A 23,755-nucleotide genomic window follows, 5' to 3' on the forward strand; every position below is an offset into this window, starting at 1 on the left:
GGCTTAATAAACCAGTCCCTTATTTAAGAACAATGTCTACTATAAAGTAATAGATTTGGTGATAAATGACTCCTTTAAATGGGTTCTCTTTTGGATTTAATCAATCTGGTTTGGCTATTGTATGTAAACCAATGAATTTAGTAGATTGTGCATGTTACAAAGGCAAACCAGGATATAAGATATGCCAGTTATTCTCCTTCACAGGTTTTAGATTTGCAAAGGTAAAATGGCCTATTTAGGAAGATTAAAAGAACTGAGGTTAATCTAATCTAGAGAGAAGACTACACTGAGGTTGAAGGAAGAGACTTAAGTCTTTGTATGCATAAGAGGCTGTTGCAAAAAAACGAGTCTGGCCATGTCTGTGGTGAAACAAACTCATGGGATTAAATTCCATATTAGAAAAATAATTTTTTTCCTTTCTAATACTAAAGGCAGGGCAGTAGTAGAGCATGACTTTCTAAGGAGAGTGCAAAAGTCTGACAAACATTTAGCAGAAAGATAAAGATCCCAACTCTACTGTAGGTGGGCGTTGGATTAGATCCCTCCTGCTCTGAGGTCCCTTCTACTTCTATTCTTGATTCTATCGTTCAAAAAACAAGTGGTTCCGATTCTTTAGGGATTATAGAGATATTCACTGAGGTGAAATATGATTAACTTCTTGCATGTGCTTGCCTGTTCATCAAAGCACAATGTCCCCTCTCCTAATTTATCCTACTCCCATCTTTTTCCTTTGCTTTGCAACTCTTTCTTTTCCATTCAGAGAGAGCCCGTGGAGTGAAACCCTTCCAGATGACTTCAAAGTTAGCAAATCTGGGTGCTGAGAAAGCAAAGAGAAGAGCAGTGTCACAAGGTGGTGAAAGTGTGCATTAATTTATGGTTGAAGATGTCTGCAAGAAATGCTTTTCCTTTGTATTGCTGCTGCTCTCCTGAAGACTTTTTAGGAAGTGTAAGAGGGAAAACAAACACTTTTTCACGTAGGGAATATTTTTCATTAATTTCCCAGAAGGGTCTCTTTAAACAGAAGTGTCTAGTTTCAGCTCAAGTTACTGCCTGTTAAGTCAACTGTTCTGGACTGAGCACAAGGTAATGAATCGAGGTTGAATTCTGGAGAGGTGCAATTAGACCTTTGATTCCTGTTTCTTTCCATTTTGTCATTAGTGAGCTTCAAGCTAACATCGTAGAGTTTTTCTTGAATTTTTTGTTTTTCTCTAAAGGTTATTGTGGATGGAAAGCATTTGACTTGCAGCTCTTTTGGGGCGGAGTTCATCCAAGAGCAGAGGCACAAGGAAGCCCATTTGTCACTTAGAGTGACAGTGAAGTTTAGAGGGGCAGATGGTAGCACCCTTTTGCCTGAATTCTGAAAACAACCTATTTCTTCTCTGCAGCTTGGCTAGATTAATCAAGGACTACATCAAAAGATGTGGGTCTGAGCAATGTCAGCTTGCTGGAGATAGGATCTGCTGATGAAACTGTTGGCAGATATTTACAAAAATTATTACCTGTTCTGGGGGTGTGCACAGCGTCTTTTCCTTGGAAGTCAAAGGAGCTTTGCCTTTGTCAGTTAGCTCGTGATTTTTGTATTTGAGGATATTACCAGCACATCTAATACCGTGCATGCTTGTGAATCACTGTCAAAATGGCTGTGGATGCCTGAGGTTAAAAGCATGTGAAGCCACAGTGCCATCAGTGTGTCATTAGTCCTGTGTCATGGGATCTCTCGCTGCAGACCTGGCACCAAATTCTTTGATATCGGTGACAACAAATGTGATGGGATCTTTTGCCTCGTTGAATGGGACAGCTGTGATACGGCCTTGGATTACTGGTGGGATGCTTCTCCAAACGGGTAAATGACTTCTTTACAACAGGACCTTGGATCAGACGTCTGTGCCTCCCTTCTGTGAAAGAGGTCCCGGAGAGGGGGGAAAAAAACAGTGCTCGTGAGCTCTGATTGCATTCCCTGGGGTGTAAAATGATGCTTGTTGTTTCTGGGCTCTATGCTCCTAACACTTAGAGATGATTCTGCTCAGCGCTGGGAGTGGGAACTTTTGCTTTCAGTTCGTGAGGACTGAGCTCTGCACTGACCATTTTGCAATGTCCAGGGTGGCTGCTGTGTGCTGCATAGTCACGGTGGCAAATTCCAGGTAATCACTAATTTGTTACTCATGGATTAGTTCAGGTTCCCACTTGTTGCTCATTCATGTTTTGCAAGTAGTAAGGCTTTTTTATGTTTTATTTAATTTTTTACTTCTCACTGCTAAATGGTATGGAGACAATTAAACATCACTTTTACTTCTGCCATTTTAGATATATTTTCCAACCATTTGTAACTCTCTTCCAGGTCTTCAAGCAATGCATTTGTCTCCTGCCAGGAGACCTGACACATCTCTTCAAGAGCTCTGTACTTTACAGAGAAGACCTGAGAGCCTTTTCTTGTAGGGCAGCGCACCAAACTGTTGTTGTGGCTGTGTATCTCAAATGGGCAGTGAATCTTGTGTGTACAATTGTTCTTGGATATTTTTATTGCTCAAAAGCTACTGGCATAATGTAAATACTAATAACAGTGGATCAGTGGCACTCCTACTTCTCTGCTTGCTTGTACCTTCCTATATCAAAATCGCACTTTGCTGCTGATGGTCCTGCACCTTCTGGGTCAGCAGGACATGGTGACTGCACTCCGCGAGCAGCTCTGCTGTCTGCACCCCCCTAGGGCCAGCTCTCCAAAGAGCAGTGACTTTGGTGTGATCCTTCTCTAGCACTTGGCTGTACACAGCACTTGCACTGCCCCAGATGTCTAATGCATCTTCACATAACCTTTGCTTACTGGATTGTAGAGAGGAATCCCTCTGGGGGAATGTTGCTGCTCTTGTTGCAGTTAAGACTCTTATGGCCTTTATTCAGTGCAAATGATGCATGGTTAGTCTTCTGTTTATCCTGAACCACTGTTATGCACAGAAATGCTGTATCTCCCCTATTCTCCTTCAGCTTTCTATAGTGTTTCTCTTTTCCCCACCTTCTGTGGCCAGTCCCCTCCACTCCCTCCTGTTTTCTGTTTCCCCTCAGACTCACATTTTACTGTCTATGTTCCACTGGACTCTTTCTTTTCTGAAGAAGCGGAAACAGTGGACTAGACTAAATTGACCCCCTAACCCATCTCCTCCCCTGAAAGCAAGGCGTTTGCAAGTAAAACATATTGAGTCTCAAACCGCAGTGTCATTAAGTGAAATCATTCCTCTCTTGCAGGCACTCCTTGGGAACTGGTGCCACCAGATAAAGTTCATTCCTGAGCTCAAGCTTGTTGCCTCCTGCTCAGCAGCTGATAAGAGCCATGATGCTTACTTTGTTTCCATTAAAATAACACCGGCAAACTCTGGTAAGACAGGTCTCTGCCTCTGTTCTGTAATTTATCCATTGCACAATGGTATCAGGCAGTGCTGCTGGCATTTTAACATTCTCTTTCTTCTGGGTAGAACATACTGGTACCAAACTTTCAGGTGCTGGGAAACATGAGATGGGGAGAAAATGTGGAAGTGGCTCACTTTTTTAATATTTATGTGGTTTGGTTTTTTTTTTTTTCTTTCAGCTGTAAATAAATGAAGCTTTTGGAAGTTGTTTTACACTGTATGAGGACAGCTCCAGCAGAGCGGGAGAATGATTGGGTATGACAGGATCAGTTTCTGTAGGAAAACTGTAGGAAGCCTTGCCCTTTTGAAGCATCCCCTTGGGCTGGAAAGGGATCCAAAGGCATTCTCCTTTCTGGCTTAGGAACCCGAGTGAAGTGCATCGGCTCAGGGATTTATGGCCCAGGGAAAACTTGTGGTCTTCTGCCAGCAGAGAAGTATTGTGTTTGGCAGAATTGGCAGCCAAGGTGCGGGGGGGATGGCGTGGGAGCGGAGCAGTGACTTGGGGAGTAGGTTGTGGCAGAGAGGCTCAGGCTGAGCTGCTGCTGACCGGAGGCTGGTGGTGAGTTTGGGTGTGCTGTTGATGAGGAAGCCTGCCTCGAGAGGGTGAGCCTGGGGAGGTGGAGATGTTTGTAGGGAGATGGGGTAAGGTGGTGGAGGAAGCTGGGTATCTTCCTGGTCAATCACCTCCCTCAACTTTCAGACCTTTTTCTCTGCCTTTTCTTGCAAATATTACTCAACTTTCCCACCATTGGATTCCCTTTTCCTTCCCATCTTTCTTTTTTTTTTTTTGTTCACACTCCTTGATTGTGTCCCTTCTTTACATGCATCTCATTCCTCTTTCATTCTTTTTTTCTCACTTTTCCCCCTCTCGTGGCTCTGCATTCTCCCATCCCCCTTCTCTGCTTTCATAATGCATTTAGTCTGGCAGCAATCCACAATCTCCTGAAAGCTAATGGGGTACAACAGAAAGCCCCATAGTTGCTATTTAGCATGCTGGCAATTGTCCAAATGTGTTTCTGTATCTGGTCTGCTATAAAGTTGGGAGACATCTGACAATTTTTTTTATCTACAGCTGTATTGTTTGTGCTGTTTTCTTTAGCCTCAGTAATCACTGTTTCCTCTCTGTTTTACCTGTTTGGGCTATGCTCTGCTCCTCAGCAACGTAGGCTGAATAATGTCTGCCTGGAAATTGTGGGTCTCTGCAACTGCGGTTTTGCTTGTCCAGACAATTCTGTGATAACAAAAGATGTAAATGTTGAATTACCACTTCCAAGAGTCTAAAATCCCAACTGCTGGCACTGGACTCCTAAACTTCTCTGGTTTTGGTGCTGCTGGATAGGATATTGTTGAGTCTTCTGTGGCTGTCGTAATTTATAAATCTGTAAATTTTGTCTTATCTTACTAAAAAAATCTTCCTCGTGCATCTTCTCTTGCATCTGGATAAATGCATGTAAAGGAAACGATGTGGGGATTTGGAAGCTACTCTGCCTGTAGGCATGTTGCCTTTCCCCCCAAGAAAGCAGTTTCTCTGTGCTTCTGACAAACTTGTGGTTTTTAAACCAATAGCTTCTGGTGGCCCCTCTCGGTGTACGGGAGTGAACTCTGATGGTGGTGTAATGGTCTGCCACCGCTTAAAACCGGCTTGTTTTAATACGCTGAATGAATGCAATGATTTTTCTGCTTCGGGCTGTAGCAGAGGAGGATCACCACCAGGTGGTACTGTTGGGCTTTCGTTTGTGCTGTAAACAGCCCGGGTTTCTGTGTACGGTTTTCAGGGAAGGATTTATAGGGTGGGATTAACCAGGGTCATCTCTGCGGATTTTTTTTGTTTTGTTTTGTTATTTGCACATAAGCTTTGTATAAGAAGGAATTTCAGCCCGTGAGCAGCTTGCAAATTCTTGTCTACTCCCCAAATATTCAGAATTTGGCGTTTGAGGTGTGCTGTTGGTTGTTTAAATTGTTTCTTTGGGGGCCCATTGCTGCTGTTAATGTATACATCTGCATCCTTTCAAATGATGGTGGGGGTTTTGGGGGGGGTGGTGTTTTTTTGTGTTTGGGGTTTTTTTTATTATTATTTTATTTCTTAGCAACTGAGCAGACCTGGGATCATGCTGCAGGGCCAGAACTGCTCCTAAGAGCCATCCCTCATGTATGCTTCATGGCAAGGGGGCGGAGAAGGCCAGTTCAAAAGAGGTTCCTTTTAGAAATGCCTTTTGTGTTTGCAAAGCAGTTTTCTCTAGTGCAAGGAGATACTAATTTCCAGGCATCTTGGCACATGACTTAGGTGTGACCTTCTTGTTTGGGTCCCTTTTTAAAGCCAAAATTTGATGTTGTTTTTTAATCACTTGGTCCTGTGCTTCCTCCTTCACCTGCGCTCACAGCGTTTGCCTCCTTTTTTGCCAGTGTTCTAGTTTTTAGCTGCAGCTGTGTTTCTTCCATTAGAGTACCAGGGGCTACTGATCTGGAAAGTGCCTGTTGGGTGTCTGAGCCTTCTGTTCGGGGAGATGTCCAGGGCTTGTAAACCAGAGAAACCAACCATCCCCAAAGAAAACGGGAGCCCCCTTGGCCCTCCCTCCCGACAGAAGAGCCCATTGCCCAGGCTGGCCATTCCTTTTCCTTGACAGCGGTTGCTGTAAGCGGCTGCTCCAAGAGGCTGGCGGCCTCTGCAAGCACCATCACTTACACTGACAGGCTGTTATTTTTCTATTAGGACTCTCTGATTTTAGGTTGTAAATCACTGAGTATATTACTTGCCAGAGCCCCGTCCTGGCTGTTGTGCTATCCAAGGGATTGTATGAAGAGTGGTCGCACTTGACTTCTGCTTCTGAGTTGTTCCTGCTTTTGCAGGAAGAGCACATGCCGGATCCCTCTGCCGAGCTGCTCTGTCCACATCTTGTTTCTCTGCTGCCTTTTCTGCATGGATTGTAATATCATGCATCTTTGTCTTTCCTTCTCCTTGCAGTCTTTAACAGCTTCCAAAATCCTACTGCCAGCCCACTGCAAAAGTAGATTTTCTCTTCCTCTCTTATTCTTCAAAAAGGAGTGAAGGGACAACTGTGTGCTGGGTTTCTCTGGTTTTCCTTCTAGGAACAGAGTTAAGAATTTGCATAGCATTTGCATGTAGCATTGGCTTTGCATGAAATGAAGGCCAGCAATGGCCCCTGCTCTTCTGTAATTTTTTTTTTTTTACCTGGATATGGATCTAATCTATTGAGTTTCACTGTCTGGATGGAGGCTTTTTTTTCTAAATCTGTTTAGATCAGAGTTTTTGTCTGTGACCACTACAGAGTTTCAAAGTTTGGATACTTTTGTAAATGTCTCTCCTTTGTTCCTTTCTTTGCCTTGCCTTCTTTTTATCCAATCTCTCCTCTTTAATATTCTCTGATTTTCTATAACTTTCCCTTTTATGTTCTCTTTACTTACCCTGGAATTCCTCTCCTTCATGTAGACTCTTTCAGACACACAGACCTGTCCTACACAGCCTTCACTGAGAATCAGCAATGTGTTTCAAATGACCTGCTGTCATTTTCACGCATAGCTGTATATTTTCTTTGCTCATAGGCCATCAGTGATTGCTTTAGAGAAAGGCATCCTCTGTTTTGATGGTTCCCCAGAGATGAATTTATTGGCAAGACACCATAAAAGTTCTTTTTCACCTCTCCATTCTGCAGCTGAAATCATACATGCCTATAATGGCTATTATTTCTGACACTTGCTGTTTTATTAGTTATATTGAGATTTGTATCTTAATCAGCCAGTTGATGCTGGTCAGCATTAATGGCAGTACTGTTCTAGTAGTAGGGCAAAATTACAATAAGTTTGGTAGATGTTTCTGCAAAGGCTGCTATATAAAACCTATATTCTGTCAGGGTTCTCTTGTAGCCTTAAAAATAATTAAATAGCATTCATGCAATTAGAATTTTTCTCCCTCCTGATTCCCTGTCTTTTTGGCCTCACAATGTTTCTTGCACGTTAATGGATTTTACTGGTGCTTGATGGATCACTTTTGTCTGCAAACCATTCCTGGCAGGAATATATTGAGGGACCATTGTCCAGTTGCTGATGCCTGTTACAGTACAGTAAGCAACTTCTTCATATGCACCCCTTTCCTGGTGAAAGAGGGGCATAGATGAGAGCAGAGAAATCCTTCTCAATGTACCTGCAAGGAGGCGATGATTTAGACAGACTCTGCATGGCAGAGTATTTTGGTATGTGCAAGGCTTTAATGGCGCTCTCACTACTAACACAAGACTGCAGATGTCCTTAAGGCATTGTTTCCTTTCTCCTTTAAAATTGTTACAGAGCCTCCAATTCCAACAAGCTATATTTACAGATCTTCTAATCCAGTTATTGTGCTGCTACATTTTTCCGATAGCTATCATGTCCCATCTCCATCAAGAGCAAGTAATAAGTTTGTTCTTCATTCTCATTTATAAATTTGTATAATGAATAGTTCTGAAGTTATACATAATAAAGAGTTGGAGCATAACTGATGCAGATCTTCATGATCTCTCTCCTCTTGGGGACAGCTTGTGTGAGCCCTAGCCACACGATCCCTCAGGGATGCAAAGGCATCCTTTTGTAACACTGGATGAAACTGTGCAAGAGGCATGTCTTTCGGTGTTGGAAACGTGAGCTGATCTCCTGATGCAATCAGGGCTGTAGGAAAATCATCCCATTTCTAATAGCGTAGGCATATCTGAGACCTGGCTGTGCACAGGTAGCTGCTCTCTCTCACTCTCTGGACTATGACATTGCCAGTTCTTCTGATGAATGCTGTGTTTGGTTCATGCAGGCACTCAAATTATACATTGTTCAGCTCATCAAATTACACTTACACTTACTTAAGAAATTTTTTAAAAAGTTAAATTTGTTTCTCATCAGTTCTAATTAACACATGGAGATGGTCTTTGTTACATTACACTTTATCACTGTTCTGCAGTCCTGTCTGTCTTTAGCCTTTCCTGGTTTGGGACAGTGGTGAATATTTGTAGAAGGTATTATGGTTTTGGAGAAGTGCCCAATAGAAAATAGTTGAAGAATGATGGAGAATTTATCCAAATAAAAGCAGTATGCATATTAATAGTGCTTCAGCAGTAAAAAACAAGTAGAAATAAATGGACCATGTTTCTAAGAAATGTCTTGGCCTCTAACAGACTGAAACATGAGCTAAATCCACTCACTTGCACATCATAACGTAAACAGCTTGATGTGGAACAAATCTTCTGCCACATTAATGGAAAAAATTTAGATTAAACCTCTGATCTTGACTCACTTGGTGCTCTGTTGATGCTCAGAATCTCGTCTAGCTTCCAGACGGCACTGCTAGCACCTGAGCAGGATTATTGTATGCTTTGCAAATGCATCATGCTCTTTACCTTAAGTTTCCCAAAGCAGTTGATTTTGTAGTAGGGGGGGAATTTAATCTTCTTGGTATTCTAATGAATATTGTTTGGACGTGGAGCTTATACTGTGCTGAGCTGATGGCTCTGTTCTGTTCTCAGTGGAGCCATTATAAGTTGGCTCTAGTGGAAACTGCAGTAGCCATCCTGCCAGGTGTGTCTATAAACAAGTGATTCAACTTTTCCAAGTGCTTCTAGTGGTGGATACTGTTTTGCTCTTAGTGCTCTTGGAGTCAATGAATGGTATTAAATGCAGCATGATGAAAGAAAGATGGTGGAAAACATCAATATAGGCTTTCGTGATGAAACATGACTCATTTCCAGTGGTTAGACGTTTACTGAGAATCAAGAGGAATCCATGAAAAGCATGCAAAAGAAACAAAGTTTTTGTGCAAGCTACAAGTGAGGCTGATGAAAGGAAAGCATGCTGGGTGGGCTCATACAGCCAGTCTTCAACGATGCCTCAAGGCACTAAAGAGATTTCTGTTTCCCATTTTTACTTTTGCGGAGATTTGGGATCTGCTTCACTTGTCATGAAACAGCCCGAAGAAGAAGAGACTGCTCAAGGAAAAGGACATCAGCAAGTGTGGTTCTGTGCTTTAGGTAAGAGCTGGAGCAAAGTCGGGCTTGATCCAAACTGTGCTGCTCACTGTGTAAGCACTGTTGCTTCTTCTCTGTGAATCCTGCTCCCAAGCAACAGATTCTTTTAGAAATGAGGAAGCATCACCTCCTAGCATTCTTGCTTCTCTCTCTGCCTTGTCTTGGTCAGCAGCATAGCTTTCTAATTCTGGCTATTTTGTATCTCAGTAAAGTTGCTGCAGAATGTGTCTTTACAAGACATTCTCTTATGCTTAATCTTGAAAAGAAATAATGCCCCTCAAAAAGTGCTGTCACAGACTTCAAACATGTAGAATGTACTTCAGATAAAAGCAGGACTCTAATGGTCTGTGGGGTATGATTTGAAGTGTAGGAGCTTTGGGCATGTGATGATGCTTCTGACATTTGCAGAAAACCCAACCAGCAGAAGGTGAAAATGTCAAGATATGTGTCGATTCTCTCAAGAACCAGAGAGCTGCTGCTAAAACTTAAGTTTTAGCAAAAATAAAATGAGCAAAACTGACAGAAAGATCTAAGGAGTGAAGCAGCAGCTGTACAAAAGGTTGGAAATGTTGGTCCTGCTCTGCAGCCTACCCACTGGTCACTGAGGAAGGAGAGCAGACAATGCATGAGTCACTCTGTGTCCTTCCTTCTAGGTGATTTTGCGACAAAAATGTGAGAAGAATCCTGACATAACTATCCTAATCACCAGTTCTGAGGATGGCTGCATTTATGCTTCATTAGTAGGTAAGAAAGGAGGAATGCTGGGCAAATTCTGAGCAGAGCACTGTAAAGGTGAGTGCAGTTGACCAGACCACGTCTATAGAAGCTAATGACTGGATCGTCTTGACTGGGCATTAGAGTATCTTCAGGAGGAAACTAAACTAAAATACTTACCCATACTGAATGCAGAAATATGGTCCAGCAGGGTGCTGACTTTACATCAGGCAAATCTCTAAACAAGACTCTGCTCAACTGATCCATGCTGTGTCTGAGAGTCATAGATTTTGGTCTAATATTTGCTGTGAACCACTGAACCCAACAAGTTGTTATTGCTGTCCATATCCCTGAAGGGATGAAAGTTGTCGTCCTGCCCCCCCCCACCCCCCTTTTATTCTTTTGGCAGATAACTTTCTTCCAGTTTCTTAAAGTCACAGTGACAATTCCTGCAGAAATAATTTAGATAGTGGAGAAGATGTAAAGGTTAAACTGACAAGAACCTCCATAAATTGTTGAGCTTGTCCTTAGTGAGAATCTTAATGAATTAATTTTATTTTATCTGTTCAGCAGATTGTGAATGGTTGGATCTCATCCCTGGTCCCTTCAGAGCTTCTGAGCTCTTGGAGGGTCATTTGAAGAGCATATCTCACATTTTGTATATAAAAAGTCTCAGGCTTATCGTTACTTCAGCGGTAACTGCAATGTCAGACTGTGGAAGCTGTCAGGGAGATACATAGGTACAACCACGTGGAATACTCACCCATTAATATAGGCTAGCCTTTTGTGAAGTGGGACCCTGGCTCTGCGGCAGAATAATCCCATCAGAGCAGGTATTTACCTCCCAGTGTTTTATTAGCTGCTATGGCTGGTTTTATAATTAACACGTGGTTTGTTTACACTCTGTGTATTCTTACTTGAAAGTGTGGGAGGATGCCTGGTTCCTATCAAAAGGGTTTCATTCTTAGAAATACTTTCAATCTTCGGTCGGTTGTTGTAGGAGATCAGGGAGCAGGATTTGGTTCCAGCTGAAGTGCCAGCAGGTTTCCAGAGCTTGTGCCGTGCAGATGCTGAAAGGGCTGAAACGAGGCAAGCGCAGGAACAGTCCATGGGTCTGAAGGGTCCCTGACAGCCCTTACAGTACATTCCTACTTATGTATAGATTTTTAAAAAGAAAAGAAATACATAAATATTTATCTCTGTTTATTTTTAATTGTCTTGTCCCTGAAGTGTTAGTTATTTTGGCCTCTAGCTTTTAAACTCCAAAGATATTGTAAGATTTGTTGCTCTTGAGCAAACAAATCTGGGTTCAGCCACATTATAGGGGCAGACACTTGAATTTTAGAGTTATAGCAAGTAGAAATTAATTTCAGCCTGACCAAAATACAAATAAAAATGGTGGGAAAATGCTGCAATTCTTGTTACCTCACATTGTCATTTTTGATCGGGAATATTTACAGCCAATCTTCATGTTTACAATAATTGCAACTACTAGTGAATATACCCTGAACTATCTCTTGAGCTGCAGCGTGCAGGCGGGGCAGGTTTCGTGGAGCTCCCATCACCGGCAGACCCTTCCTGAGAGGGTGTGCAGGTCGCAGGACGCCAGCATCGTCAGGCAGGAGCCACTGCAGCCTTGCCCTGTCTTGGCTGGGTTTTCAGGTGCCTGGGTGTGCCAGCCTCCCAGAATCCTGTGAAAGCAGGGATGTTCCTTGAAATAGATTATTTAAAAACACAGATGATGAAAACCAAGCTTATTGAGAACAGGCTGAGCAGGTTGCTTGGAGCTGACAAACAGTGCAGACGTGTCGCTGCCTCTTTTCCAAGACTGAAATCTATTGGGGGCAGGTACGGGATTGCTGGAAAGAGCAGGGATGTGAAAGCAAGAAAAGGGCTTGTGAGCTTTATTATTTCTATCAGTGGCTAAAACGTCTCCTTTGCAGTCCTCTCTCTGGCCTTATGATCCTGCTTTTTGGTCCCTGTGGCATTGCAGTCATTGAGGGTGGTTGTCTGTCACACGTGGCTCCATCCCATGGCCCTACTTCTGGAGCAGAATGAGGCCACAGGCTCTGAGGGACGAGACCCACAGGTGAGACTCAGTGCAGTGGGGAAGAGACCTGGCCATACGGATTTATACAGGGAAGCAGCTGGCGTAAAGTGCAAATATACCATTTGTACAGGCTCATAATCCTTCCTCTGAACAATTGCTCCTTAAAACACTGATAATTTGTTGTTTTTATTGCCTAGAATCCTGAGCAGCAACCTGTCAGCAGCTTTGGTTAGGGGAAAGTGGAGCGTTGCGTGGTGTTCTGCTAACGCGTGCAAGATGATGAGGTGGTGTGATAATGGTGCCTGGCCAGAGACCCGCAGCAAGAGAGACAGCTGAGTGGCTGATATCCCTTCCGTGGCGGCACCCTAATTGCCAAGGACGCATTCATATTCGCCCACATTATTTGGTAATTATGCTTAGTAGACCATGGGGGACAGTTAGGAAAACTTAAACATGTGGCAGCTTCCACTACATCATCGCCGTAAGCACCAGCAAGGCTTGGATTGCAACCTTAATAAAGGGTTAGTGCAAAGCAATGGGAAGCAGCTTCCCCCAGGAAAGCGCAGAGAAGTAGCTTTGGAGGGCAGGTGTCACCCAGGGAGTCCGAGTCATCTTTTGGTTGTAGGGAAAGAAAGGGATGCCTGAAAATGCTTTTAACAAGTAATGTTGCTTTTCTCTAATCTAAGCCTGAGCTTTACTGCGCATATGTTGAATACAAAGGTAAACCTAAGTGGTGGAACAATGCTTTGTACTCTACAGTGTGCCTTGGTATTTTATTAATTCATAATTAGCCCTTTTCTAGAAAAATATCATCGTTTGTGAAATGACTTGGAGCTTGGGAACTAAGTGGAGCCTTGACAACGGTCCTGACAACATCACTGCCACCAGCCCCCCCGAGTCTGCCGGAGACCAGCCGACGTCCCGAGCGCGTCGTCTCCCTCGTGTCAGCTTGGCTTCTGCCTTTGTTCGTGTGCTGGGAGCCGGCTGTGCCTGATGGGAAGCCGTCACCCCTCCGAGTGGGGAAACGGGGCAACGCAGAACAAACCCAGCGAGCGGTGTGTTGTTCCGGAAGAACTGTCTATTGAATCTTTCCGAACGATTTTGGCAGACGTGAAGGAGATAAGTTCTGCGTGCAAAATGTGTATTTGTACATGAGCTGTGTGAAGCTTGTATTTGAGCAAGGAAGGAGACTGTAGGAGCACTGATGCGGGCAGTTGCTTGCTTTGCCATCACAGATTGTGATATACTTGTCCAGCCCAGGCAGAATGGCACTGCAGCGGAGCAGCGTGCAGCTCAGCAACGGGCACTGCCAGTGTGGAAATTCAGTGGTTAAAGCCCCAGCCTGGGTGGGCACCTGTAAAATAAAACTGGCTGTAACAGACCACTGATTACCGCCAATGTGCAAACTTTCTAATGCTTGGTGAGACAAATAGCAACTCAGGGTTTAAGTTTACACAAGTCGGGCGGCACCTTTAACTGTGCGTAGGGCTTTGCTGTGGCAGGTGAAAATGTCCCCTCGAGTGGCTTTTATGCTGGCTGCCTCCAAAACTGCTGCAGGTTGTGCGTGGAAGGCAAGGGGGCAGAGCAAAAAGAGACCATCCGTGATGGGTTTGGGAGCAGAGCTTTTCAAAGCAGGGATTCTGGTCAAGTGGACTGGTAAGACAGAGCGCCAGTGAAACCCAGGATGGCCAAAAAAAAGGAGTGGTGCTCAAATTTAGGTGATGTCCGTCCATGCCTGAAGGGCTGTTGGAGGTTTTTTGTGCTTCTGTTTGCCTGAAGTTGTTGACCTGCAGTTGACAGAGATGCTGGGTATTGACATTTCATCTGTAAATCTAATTTAAAATATAGCTTTATATTTTTGGGGTGTATCCCCTGGGACTATAGCCAAGCATGTGGCATTACTGTGCACTGGCAGATGAGCAATTAGCAGATCTCTGCAGGAGCCTTTTGCTGTGCAGAGCTCTCGGAGGTGTCATTAGCATGCAATTATGGGACTGCCTTGAAGTGTCGTCTTGTCTTTGAAGTAGCTTTGAACGGGGTGGAGCCTGGACAATGGCTGCTGCTAATATCACAGCCAGCAGCAGCTCGGGGGGCAGAGCGTGTTGCCTCCGTGGTGGCAAATTGGCAGCGGTGTGTGTTCACCTCCCCGTGGGCAACGTGAAGATGTGCTGCGCAGCGTGGGTGGTGGGACAGGAGGGAGGATGCCCTGGGCTCAGGGAAGAAGGTCCCATCCTGCTCTTGGTGTCGGCAAGGTTGGCCTTTCCTCTCTCACCCCTTTAGTGACTAATGTGGCCCCAGAGGTTAGCGTGACCTGTGCTCGGGGCCATTGCCAGCCTGGTCGCTGCTCAGGTGCCTGGAGCAGAATGGGTCTCTATTTGAGGGGGTTCCCTGTGGCTCTGGGTGCCTGCTGGAGCTGGCAGGGAGGAGGAAGGGCTGCAGGACGTGTTCTTGGTATGCTGGCTGCAACTGGAGGACTGCACCTTCACTTCATGCTATTGACTGAGTACGTTTATTTGCTCGTTTTACTTGGGAGGGGGAAGGACTTTGGTTTGGTGGTGCAGCCAGAAAGATCTGCAGCTGAGCTCAGCAAGGGTATGTTTGCCTAGAGGGACGGGTGCCTGAGAAGTCAGCGATGAGGCTGCCTCTGTGTTGTAGCGTGGAGAAGGTGCACTACTTCATTGGCTTTGTATTCTACTTTTCCTAAGATTTTAGGGCATTTTCCTGATCTTTTGTATTCCTAAGCTTTTGTGCTGTGGGGCTATTTGGTATCCAGATCTCATCACTCAGCTTCTCAGAACTAAGCACATTTTTCTCATCATTAGAGGTAAAAGTAAAGCAACAGAGCAAGGTCCTTATTACTTTTTAATGTTAGGTATTTATTATGAATGTTTTTTGTACAAAATGATCTTTGCTTCATGATTTGGGGAATTGAGAGTCGTAACAGCACACGATGAAACACTTGCACAGATGAGCTTTGAGGATTGGGTTTTCCGAGGCACACCCAGGGCAGTTTGTCGGATGGCTGCCACGTGAACAGCTATTGCCAGGGCTGGATTTTGTAGTAGTTGTCTGGGGGAAGGACCTCTGGCTTCCACCCTGTGTAAGGAAGCGTTCCCTGCTCAGACCAGAGTGTGTTAAGTAAAAATAGAGATTCACACTACTTAAAAGTATGCTTCAAATAGTTTGCAAGGCAATTCTGAGTTACTTCTCAGACCCTGAAATCACTGATGTTGGGTGAACTATTCTAGAGAAAAAAGTAAAAAGAGAAGTTACAGCATCTTAAATACTTGTAGGGTTTTCTACTCGCTTATCTGAACTGTTGGGTATGCCTGTCTGTCCGAATTATTAGTAAGAAAGGCAGCAAAGGGAGAATTCTCTTTGTTGTACTGATGGAAGTGTCACTGGCAGGTTAAGACTGAAGATGATGGTTTGAGTCTGTTTTCTGTGTGGTCTGCTGATGTCACTGCAAGGTTCAAATGCAGAAAGCACCATTGTCTCTCAAGAAGTGTAAGAGAAAGATGAGTAAAACCTCTCCAGTTTTATCCCAGCTGCTCTGCACATTGTATAAGCATTTCTCCATGTCTGTTTCCTCACTGCTCTGTTTGTTTATGTGTCCTATTAAAGTCCCCAGTTATTTGAAATGTCATCTCTTTTAGGAAACTAAGCCAGTCTTGTTTTGTAGACCCCTTCCTCCTGAGCCTGACTGAGTTTTGAAGGACTCCATTTTTCCATCTATCCTGCAGCATCAGCTATTTTTGAGCTGCAATCCACTTGAATTAAAACCACAAATGTCTCCCCTGCCCCTAATAAACCAAGCAAGCTCTTTGCTTCCTTGGGTGCGACTGCATGCATCTGGACATCTGACTTCTGTTGTGTGCAGCTTCAGCTGACTGAAAACACAGAGCCTCCGCTGCGCTTCCCTAGAGCGTTACCTCCCGTAAGAGAAGTGAGAAAACGACAGCTTAGATGCTCTTCCACAGTTACAGGTCAGCATCCCGAGCATTAGTCCTGATGGCAGTGCTTTTCTTTACAGCTTGTGAAGATGCAACGAATATCCTTTTTAAATCTGAAATGAACAAATTCACATTCCCAGAATTAAAGGTGGATTCAGTAGCTATCAACGGGTGAGTGGCAAACAGAATAAAGGATTCTGCACGATCCTTTGTCCTCTGACAACGTCTCAAGGCCCAGCTGTAGACAAAGGTGTCTCTGCAGTGAGTGTTGTATGCATCAGGGCAAAACTGGTGGCTGCAGGAGGAACTTAGGTGATAAGTAAAGGTGTGTTGAGTACATCCATTACAGCCTGCCTGCAGGATCAACAAGCTAATTGAGGGAGAGGCTTTTGCAAACAACTTGAAGCCAAGACCCCATTTACAAGGGATTATCTGGAGAGAAATGACAAGGCAAAATAAAACCAAAAAACCATTTTATTGAATAAATGTCTGTTTGGCAAGAAAAGATGCAGCCTTGGACACTTGCCCTGCAAAAGCCAGTCTCATTTCTCTCCATCCTCTCTCTGCAGTTTGCTTCCTGACAGGGCTGTTTAGGGACAGTTCCTTCAGCTATTCTGCATCTTTAACTGTGTGGGTGTTGGTTGGTGGTAGTTTTTCTTTTGTTTGTTTTTGGTTTTGTTTTCGTTTTTTTTTTTGTTTGTTTTGGTTTTTTGTTTTGTATTGTTGATGTTTTAAAAGCAGTTAAAGGGCCCTTCAGGAGCTGCTTTGCTGGATGCTCTGAGACTAAATACCTTTGCTTATGTTTTCTTGCCTCATTTCACAGTCTGTACGTCATGAATGTTACACTTCTTCCAATCAAGGCCAGGGGTATCCTTGGAGTTGGGGTCAAGGAGGGGTTTTTTCTGCTCTTCTCAGTATCTTTGGTACTTGCTGAGTTTGGGCTGCGAAGGCTCTTGTGGCGTTTGCATTTCTTTCAGCAGCATAAGAAATGTATATTGAAGGCTTCTGCAAGGACAAGAGGAGGAAGAAGAAATGAAATTTTTCATCAAGGAACTTTGCAGAAATGAAACACTATACCGAGGTCCCTTCTTGTTAAAATACATGCAGAGTCCCAAAAGATGGTAGATGATGAAGAGCCAAGAAGGTTTCCCAAGGATACTGGATACTGTTCTCACCGTACAGGTTTGTGTCAATCTCTCAGCAGCTCCCCAGCTCCTGGTGTCTGTGCCCTAGTGAAGGGGCAGTGAGATACCAGCTAAGATGCTGCCCGTTCTGGTCAAGAGTAGCCATAGCGTATTGGGGTTGAATGGTGTTCGCAGCAGATTGAGAGCTTTGGGATACAGCAGTCACCTGAGAAATATGCATCTTCCCCTGTGGAAGTGTCAGTTTATCCATCCACTCGTGCTGAGCAGTGTTTATCGGAAACTGAGGCTCCTCTGCAGGGCTGTGCAGAAAGCAGGCTCTGGGAAGGGCAGCAATGGTGTTCGCTCTTGAGGGAAGTGGGGTTTAATCCTGCCTTTTCCTATAGAGAGCAGCTGCCAGGAGCTGTGATGGTGCATGGGAGATACCCAGCGTGGCTTTGCCTCTGCAGTGGAAATGCCCTCGTCCCTGCCATGGTCCCTGTCAGGTTGAACCGCAGCATGCCGGTCCTGCTGGCAGACCACTCACCGGATAGCGCGGTGAGCAAGTCTGATAGATGTCAAAATAAGCCTGAGGTGAGTGCTGCTGATTTTTCACACGCAGAAAAGTCTGTGTGGGCCAGAGCCCTGTGCTAAGGCCTGTCAATGGCTCTTATTTTCTATTACCACCTTTGTTTTGGATTTATTTCCAGCAGAATAGCTATTTGTTCAAGTTCCTGGAGAAAGGTTTCCTCCACGTCTCTGCGTATCGCATTGTTACCCACCGAGAATATTTTGATCTGAAATTCCTCTTGGCAGGTTCGCTTCTGCCTCTGTGCCCAGGCAATGACTTGCACAGATGCCAGCTCACCACAATACTCTGCTTCTCCACAGCCTTTCATTAGGTGTGAACGATTTTATATTTTAGGCTACCTTACAGGCGTGTATTTTGTTAAGAGGCTTCGACCCTACCCCTGGACAGGGGGAAAACGCTCTTTTTTAGGTAAATACCGAATTCCCACCACACTGTGTGAACTGCGTGTCCCTGTAGACGTGAAGGCTGGGATGCAGCTGCTGCAGTCGGCGGTGCCGCTGCGCGGGGACGTCAGGAGGAATGCACGCTGGCAGTGCAAGCCCGGGCTGACTGGTGGGGCTTGTCAGCTGCGGTCTCCCTGCGCCCAGACCTCGGTGTGGCAGGCTCTCAGCGATGAGCCTTTTGAACCAGCCTCTTGGTTGGGGGCTTGGCTGGCCTGGAGAGAGCTGTGAAAGGAAGCCTGGGGTGGTGGGTTTGCTCCCTGTTCGCAGGAGAGGAGTAGAGTTCATCTGCTTGCTCAGACTGCCCGCTCTTGAGGCAGCAGCCCGGAGGCAGCACTTAAAAACATTGAATTGGGTTCAAATCGTCTGATGATCAGCTCTCTTCTTTCTCCCAATTGCTTTTGTCTAATAATGGTTTAGGTTTTTTTCATAATGGTTTCATTTCGTCTGCAGCAATATTGATGCAAGTACAGAAGCCACATTAAGAAACAACATTCTGTTTGGGTTAAAAAACAAGGTACATATCATTTCTGATTGTGTTCCCTAGAGCCATGAGGAAGAGAAGAGGAATTATTCTCACTCGGCTCCTCCGGGTGTAGACATGGAGCACGTGCTTCGTGAGACCCCCTTCTGCAAACCCGCGCTGCCGAAACGGGGCAGAACCTTGGTTTATCTTCGTGGCCATGAGCATGTTGCCTCTCCAGGGCTGCAGCAGGTAGGTGCCGGCTGGGAGCAGAGTGAACCGTAGTTTCGTTACACCTTACGCCCTTCTGAGCAGCGTGCATTATCCTTCTGTGCCCCCATCTCTAGAGGAGGAGGAGATCTTTGCTCAGTCCTGCAGTGCTAATGAATAACAACATCTCCGAAACAATGTGTGACAGCACGGGTGAGATTCTGCCACTGCTAAAAGGAAAACCAATCCAGGCCTAGTTTTTTTCCCCTGACTTGAGCTTAAATCTCTGGGCCTGGAATGGAATAACATTCTCATGTTTCAGATGCCTAAAATACTTTCAAGCTGCTTTTCCATTGGGCATAGGAGGTTGCTGCACCACAAAAATTGTAAGTGGTGCTCCTTTCCAATTTCTCTGTGCACCTGATCATGCTGGTGGGGAGATGCCCTCGTGCTTTCTTCGTTCTGTCCAGGTGTTTGCAGTGGGGTCTGACACTGTGGGCACCCTCAATATAATGTGCCTGTTCCAGCTGCACACACATTGATCTGTCACCGCTTCAGATCAGAGCGACCATGGGAGCGCTTGCTAATTGTTTAGAAAGGCTACTCTAAATGCTGCCTTAAGTGTGTGGAAAGTGAAAAATGCATGGAAAAGAGAAATAAGAAGGGCAGGGATGTAGTGTTTATATATATATATATATATATATGTGTTCAATGTCTTCTGATGTGGCTGTTTCCATCCAGACCTGTGAAGAGCTAATTGCAGCTGTACTGAGGGCTCATAGGAATTTTAGGCATGTAAAGGCTAGCTTCCATCCTTGTCTCCCTATTTTCTCCCAAATCATTTTTTTGACTGATATTTCTGATTTGTTTTTTGTCTGTCAATTGCTGAATATTGACTTCCCTGTTATCTAAATATAAATGTATATATAAATAAGAAAACTTTTGCGCTGATGGCTGGTATCTCAAGGTATATGCAGTTTTTAAAAGTTTATTGGAGGAGCGATGTTGATTGGGAGCTGGGCCTGCTTTTTTAAACTAGACTGAGGTTTTTTTAGAGACAAATCTCTCTTATATATCCAGCAGACTTGTTTTGACACCTAATTAAGTTAATTTAGGAGGTTTAATATAGTTCAGTAGCAGCTCAAAATCATGGTCTTCCATCTGATCTGATATATTGATTCTACTGGTGTTTCGTTCATAAATCTTTTTCTGCTTCTGTGCAGCTCTAATTGCGTTTGAGAGAGGGAAAATCATATGTGCTCAAGCCACGCAAAGTGCATAATTACTCCATTGAAATACCTCTAGAAGTAAGTGCGAGCTGACTGTCATTTGTGAGTCTGAAATTTTACAACAGTTTTCTTGATAGTTTCGGCAAGGAGCTGTGTACGAACAGCTTACGGAGTGGTAGTGAACAGCCCAGCAGCAGGTTAGGGGCAGGAGTGGGGGACAAACCCGTGACAATGCCGTGCCATGCCATGCCAAAACAGCTTTTGCACTGGCACGTGCAAAGCCTTTCTAGCAGAAATCCACTTCCTACTAGATGCCATGGGGTAGGATTTCAGCAATGTGTTCTTCTGACGGTCTTATGAGGTCATCTTTTGTTTTTCAGATCAACCTTCTTCAAGACCCTTTGGGAGCTTTTGTTCTGGGCATCAACTGTGAGTCCATAGGGATGTTTTCTTCCCTGATTTCTCATTAGTCAAAATTCGAATTATACAAGCTGAGAGAGGTTTTGGTGCGGTTTTTTTTGTTCAGTTGTTTTTTTCCCTTTTTGGAGCAGTTCAAGTGTCTGCTCTCTGCTGCAGCAATTGCACATTCTACCTGTGTTTAATTCTTAAAAGACAAGCTGGGTATTAGGAATCTTCCGTGTACACAACCATCGGTTTGGTTCTTTGACTGTGCTGTTTATGTGCTAAAGCAATGGATATATATTGTATGAAGATGTGGTTGTCTGGGGGACTGAACAGTAAAATTCAAAAGCCCTGGTGCATGTTTCTGCATACACCTGACTTAGGTTTGTTTATCTCCAGATGCATGCACCAAATCCATCTGTTCCTTCACGTTGTAATAAGATAATTTTACTAAGAACTGAGTAAAGGCAGCATGTTGTCACTGGAGCAATATTCCTGAACTGTAAATGCACATGAGCTTTTTGCAGATATGAAAGAAATTTGTTAAATATCTGCACTGAACCTTTCTGGTACTTCCCTTTGTCCCCCATCCTGGTTCTAGTCAAACCTTAATAAGGACACTGGGCAGGTCAAGGGCGTTGAGATCTCTGTTTATTCAGCATACGTCAGTCAGAAAAATCCCCAAACTCCAGATCCCAGGACTGTACACAAAGATGTTTACTTCTCCTCTGCACAGGTAACCCTCTGGGATACAGGGTGAGTCTCCTCTCCCCCTTTCCTGCAGTATCTCGATGTGTAGCACCTTTCCTTAACAATGTGTGTTTTAAAATATCATGTCCAGCAGAAGCTGCACAGAACCAAATACCTCTGAGGAGGCATCTCCTGTCCCTAAACGGTAGCTGGCCCATTCTGCTTGCTGCCCGACGGATTTATGAACAGGCGGTCATTGTCCTCGGAAACGTGTCCTGTGCGTTGCAGCGGGATGTGGCTGAAACGACACCTCTCCCCTCTGTCGCGTGCGCCGGTCCCTTTTGTCTGTGCCTCTCTGCTCCGTGCATTTGCTCCGCCTATGAATTCTACCACTTGTCCAAGGACGTAGGATTAAACAGAATCGTGCCCCTGCAATACTGGAAACAGTGCTCTGGAAATACTAATTTCCTAAGGGCTTTAAATCAGACGTTGGGTAGATGGAGGTGCTGTGATTTAAGTGCTTTCTGCCTTCTGGAGTGGCAGGGCAGGTATGTCTGCAGAAGGCAGGTCCAGCTGGATGTGTTCCTGTGCAGCTGTGTGCCCAGGCTAGCACAGGACCAGCTAGACTCAGAATGTTTACTTGCATTTATGTGGGTCTTGAAAGGCTTCTTAAATTGTATGAAGTTAATACAATGGAAAATGGATTTTTCCTGCCCACCTAAGCAAGCTTTTAGTGATTAATGCTGTAAAGTAAACACAACAGCAACAAATTCAGTTTTATAATGTGCTGTGGATTCCAGGTCTATGAAAAATGAGTGCTTTGTAAAAGAAATTTTTCCTCCTCCTAGTATTCTTCCAAAAAATATCTTATCTCTGTAAAATCCTCTTGTCTCCATAGCTGCATTTTGATGCTAATGGGATTCATAGCTTCATAATTCTTTGTCTCTCTTCTTGCATTGGTACAAGGCTAAACTCTATTGCAGAGTAGATATGTTCTACTAGAGAAAAAATTAGCAGAAGAGAGGGTTCTCTCTTTGGTTGTGAAATTAGTTGGGCTTTTTTTCATCTGTTGTTCTCCTAGAGATGTATTGTGTGCTGTAACCACTGCAAGAAAAAGGAACTCTTGAGGTACAGGATGCTTGCTGTTGTGTCTCTGACACTGACCAGTAAAGAGAAATACTGTCATGAGTTGAAGATATTTTAATTCACGTAATTCTTGATTTGAAAACTTTGATTACTTTATTTTAATGGTGGGAAAAACTCCTGTGTCTGCTTTTGAGTTACAGCTAAGGAAGTACAGAGGATCTAAACAGTCTCTTTGTTAAAAATATATTTTGCTAGAAATGCTGCTTTCCAAACCGGTGTCATACTTGGCTATGTGCTTCAAGGGAAAGTTTTGGGACATTGACTATTGCTCTTGCTTTCTTTTGGTTGCTCTACATAAGTGGCTGTACTTTGCCAGCACCTTCCTTGTGATCTTTTCCCCCAAACCAGCAAGTTGTTATACTCCAGGGAGGGAGCGAGCGGCTGCACTTCGCGTGCAGCCCCCAAGAAACAGGGTGCGCAGAGAGTGGCGAGAGCAGCAGATGCACCGCAGGGTAGCAGAAGGGTTTCCTCCCGCCTCTTCACGCAGCAGAGCTGCGCAGATACCCCCGTGAATTGACTGTGTTCAACCTTTCCTTGGCGTCAGATCAAGCCCAACAAATGTGTGTCAAAACGTGATGGTAGGCTGCTGGAATTCTGCCCGGGCAGCAGGTGGTATTGCAGGGCTAGTGGTGGCCTCCACACCTCTCTTCTTTTTCTGTGGACAGAAAGTAGCTGCGAAACCTCCCTTCCATCTCTCACGAAGTAAATGGGATCCACTTTCTCCAAACACAGGGTAGGTCCTTCCAAGAGGCTGGTCTGTGACTTCCCTGCGAAAGAGGACCTGGGCGATGCGAAGCTGCTGCCTGCAGGTCTGCTCGCCCAGCGCCCGGTGAGACCTGGCGCAGCCGGGCTGTGGTGCGGGGAGCGGGCAGGGGCGAAGGCAGCCAGTGCTTCGGCCAGCGCGTCCTGGCTGCTGCCAGGCACCGTGGACAAAATTTCTGTAGGTAACGTCCATCCTTGTCAAACTGCCCGCTCAGCCTGGTCGGTCCCTGCCCTGCTCTCCTATGGCTCTTCGGCTCGTGCTCAGCGCCGGTCCTAGCTGGCGTGCTGGACCCAGCCTTCCAGGATTTTATCCCTAGTCCACTGGGCTGAATGGAAAACGAAGGGTTTTCTTTGAATGAGAGGTTTCAGAGGCTCTGTTCCCGACCACAGCACAGCACACTGCTCCTCAGAAATAAAGGCACACTGTGAGTCAGGATATTCTTCCTGCTCATGAAGCTATCCAGAAATTGCAGATACGGATTATATGACTTGAATGCTGTGCTATTTATGGTGTGTGTTCAGTCACCTAAATCACGTTGGCAGTGTTTGAGCTTTGCCTGGATAATTGATTCAAATGTAA

The 23,755-nt window shown here is 44.7% G+C and overlaps 1 long non-coding RNA gene across 1 annotated transcript; it reads left to right on the forward strand.

Moving 5' to 3' along the window:
- The first annotated feature begins 16,241 nt into the window (after positions 1-16,241).
- LOC142028782 (uncharacterized) lies at positions 16,242-17,724 on the forward strand. The gene is made up of 3 exons (XR_012649692.1): positions 16,242-16,291; positions 17,101-17,302; positions 17,649-17,724. It is a non-coding gene; the product is annotated as an uncharacterized LOC142028782 (long non-coding RNA).
- The last annotated feature ends 6,031 nt before the right edge of the window (positions 17,725-23,755 follow it).

The sequence above is a fragment of the Buteo buteo genome, chromosome 2 (assembly GCF_964188355.1).
Source record: "Buteo buteo chromosome 2, bButBut1.hap1.1, whole genome shotgun sequence".
NCBI classification, from domain to species: Eukaryota; Metazoa; Chordata; class Aves; order Accipitriformes; family Accipitridae; genus Buteo; species Buteo buteo.